The sequence below is a fragment of the Suncus etruscus genome, chromosome 8 (assembly GCF_024139225.1).
Source record: "Suncus etruscus isolate mSunEtr1 chromosome 8, mSunEtr1.pri.cur, whole genome shotgun sequence".
NCBI classification, from domain to species: domain Eukaryota; kingdom Metazoa; phylum Chordata; class Mammalia; order Eulipotyphla; family Soricidae; genus Suncus; species Suncus etruscus.
Window position 1 is genome coordinate 39,671,924 of NC_064855.1, and position 3,718 is coordinate 39,675,641.

At 36.3% G+C, this 3,718-nt stretch overlaps 1 non-coding gene across 1 annotated transcript; it reads right to left on the reverse strand.

The window, feature by feature from the left end:
* Window positions 1-3,611: 3,611 nt before the first annotated feature.
* Window positions 3,612-3,718, reverse strand: LOC126017046 (U6 spliceosomal RNA). The gene has a single exon (XR_007498722.1). It is a non-coding gene; the product is annotated as a U6 spliceosomal RNA (small nuclear RNA).

Here is a 3,718-nt window from a genome sequence, read left to right on the forward strand (position 1 = left end):
ATGGGACGCCGGGGGAATCGAACTGTGGTCCGTCCAAGGCTAGCGCAGGCAAGGCAGGCACCTTACCTCTTGCGCCACCGCCCGGCCCCAGTGGTACTTTTTTTAAATGAACTACGTACTTTCAGAACAGGACAAGGCTATACAATTAACAATTAGGTAAAATCATCATTATTCCCTGAGCACCGCCGGGTGTGGCCCAAAAACCAAACAAAAACAAAAACAAAAACAAAAAAACAAAAAAAATCATTATTATTTATATCTAGAATTTTTCATCTTCATAAATCATTTTATTCTTAGTATTATATTAATTTAATAAACTACTTTTCAGGTATTATATATTATTGTTCCTCTCTAATTTCTGTTTTTCCTATTCTTTATGACAATTGTAAATTTAATTAACTTGTATTTACAGATATGGAATGAGTCTGGTTTTCTTAAGTTTGTACTTTATATAAATTAATAAATTATTTTGTCTGTGAATAGGTGCAGTGTACTTCAACTATAACCAATATTAATAAAAAATTGAAATATTAAAAATATTCAAAACTCCTTTTTCACCATCTCTCCATAAGTTTGAAAAGAGCATAGCTGGAGATGGGAGAGAATGTTTTCACAAGCTTTCCCATTTTCTCTGCTTGATGACAGTTTCCAATTTTCATACCATGATGATCAGGTCTTACTTGACTAGTCCTATTACAATCTGGCATTGTTGATTTTTGTCTGAAAGATGTCTTTCTTGAGGTACCAAGTCAATTATTTGACCCTTCTACCCAGTCTCTGTAATGTCCAGATATTCTCAATAAGCTGAAGTATGAGAAATCCCTTCAAATTCATTTCTTTTGAGAGAGTTCTTAATTTCTAAAGAGAGAGAGAGAAAGAGAGAGAGAGAGTTTGGTTTCTAATCTACAAAAGACCTGGATTTTTTCTCTTCCTCACTTCAAATTTCTCTAAAACTGTAAAGTAACTCAGTCTCTCCACTTCTTTTTCACATGTATACATAATTTAGTTCAAACAACTATGAGCAACCATAGTAATAATAACAAAAGAACCTCACAACTATATTGTAAGCAAAGTGATCAGAGTAAAAAAAAAATATATCAGAGTATTTTGGAGCAAGGCTGCATCTGGCTATGCTCAGAGTTTACTCCAAACTCTGTGCAGGGATCACTGCTTGTGGGCTCAGAGGACTATGTGGAGTGCTGAAATAGATATATTCCTTATGCTAGCCTTTAGTGGTTTATGTTATTTGAGTTACATCATATAAGCCAAGTTTAAAATGATTAATCAAATCATTTGATTCTTTTCCTCTGCCTCATTGACCCTTTAACAATTCTGAAAGTCTCATCAATTATCTTTCTCCCTTACATCAAATCTTTTTCATGTATCTGAAGTTGAGATAAGAAGTTGTTGATCTGGCTAGTTTGTCACCATAAACAATGTGAATTATTTTGTAAGCTGCTGCAGACCATTGGAGCTGGGCAGCACTCAGAGGGGCTTCAGAGTTACTTGGTAGAAGGGTGAGAGCTTAGGAGTTGGCGATGGGTGGGTACTCAGAGACTAGACTCTCAAGAGCTATTGAAACTGAGTTCAATTTATTCACAGTCCTTTCATTTTTAAGCAAAAAGTTATCAATAGTAGGATCTTGCAGTAGGCCAATCAGACATGATTTTTTAGTCATAAGGTTAAACATTATTGCTCAGCACAATCATTAGACAGCCATCTAGACATTATATGTATTCTATAAATTCTTTATACTATCATCAGTTTCATTTACCCTAAACAGAAGTTAAAAAATACTTTTTCTTTCCTCATGAATATAATTTTCACTAGGAAACTATTAATCAACAAAATACAAACCCATTGTCTATTATTGCTAAACTAAGGAACTATTGTAAAAAGGGAGCAGATGTAATTGTTAAAAAAACTAAACATTCTCATAACCTACATGTTACTAAGTTACTACTTAGTAACCAGTCAAAAAATATTACTGATAATATTCTACCAGCTTGGGAAAGCAGCAAAAAATATTATTGTAAATTCTTCCATCTTGGGAAAGGCAGCTTAGGGTAAGTAGGCTGTGCTTCAGCAATTCTTTTTTAACTGTAAGGGGCTAAGGCAAACAATTTTTCATCTACTTGGTAGTTAATTCTCATTGTGCATGAATGTTTAATAAGCTCATTGTTGCTAGCCTGCCAAGCGCTAAGCTAGGGCACTACTGGCCTTTTCTCAGCTGTGTCTGCCAGGTCCACACCCGCTTTTTCATCAGAGAGGCTAGCCCTGAACCACAGAGGTCCTACTGGTAATTAGCCATCATACCGTAGGTCAGGCTATGGCAGTAAGCAAAGGGAAAATATGGGAAAATTGGTGTCGATGAGACATTTCCCTCATTTATTTGACATTTCCAGACTGAATGTCAAATTTCTTCTCCTGATTCTATCATTATTCAATGACTGTAACTTTTGCATGCTCATGTCCCAATATGAAAGACATACTTTCAAAAGAAATGACACTTTAAATCCATTTAACTTCCTGAAGCGCTCCTTATATTGCTTTCATTTTTCTAGTTTATTGTGGACTAGATGAAAACTTTTGTGAGTAAAACATAATTATAGTTATGATCTGAGGTTAGAATATTCTATTTTAGCTTTGGTTTCTCCCATCCATTTTTAATTTTGAAAATTTCCAAATCTACATAAAAGTTGACAGATCAGTACAGTGGATTCATTTCTATTATTTGCACCACAAATTTAAGTCTGCAAGATCAATATGCCTTTTTCTGAGAATTCCAGATAGAGGTTGAGTCTGAAGGTAAATGAATTATGTGTATTTTCTAAAAAATAACTTCTCTAGAAAATTTAAGAGGATAATACAGATCCATTTTTAAACAGATTTTTTTTGTTTGTTTATTGGTTTTCGGGCCACACATGCCAATGCTCAGGGGTTACTCCGGCTCTGTATTCAGAAATCTTTCCTGGCAAGCTCAGAGGACCATATGGGATGCTGGGGATCTAACTGGGTCCTTCCTGGGTCGGCCACATGCAAGGCAAATGCTATCTCTTCAGCCCCAAAACATATCCATTTTAATAGACTCAATTATAGAAATATAGCACAGAAAGCTGGGCCTTTGCATGTAGGAGACCTGAAATTGATGGTACCCAAGCACTGCAGTAACCCCTTCATGCCAGTAGATCCTGAATACCACTGAGAGTGGCCCCCAAATGAAAAATAAGAGCACTCCAGACCGTTGAATTATCTCTTTGGCCCTCCTGTTTTTTTGAGAGGTGGACGTCTCCTAACTGGTATTCAGTGCTCAGGGTGCCACTCCCAGGCATTCTCAGTCAACTGTGTAGGACTCAGGGGTCCTAAAACTTTTTAAACAGGGGGCCAGTTCACTGTCCCTCAGACCATTCGAGGGTCTGACTATAGTAAAAACAAAACTTATGAACGAATTCTTATGCACACTGCATATATCTTATTTTGCAATGAAGAAACAAAACAGATACAAATACAATATGTGGCCCGCGGGCCATAGTTTGACGACCACTGGTAGATGCATGCAAGGCATGTGTGTTAATCCCTTTACTATCTTTCTGACTCCTATTAAGAAATTTTTTTATATGGAATGCTTCATGAATTTGCGTGTCATCCTTGTGCAGGGGCCACGCTAATTTTCTCTGTATCATTCCAATTTTAGTATATGTGCTGCCGAAGTGAACAC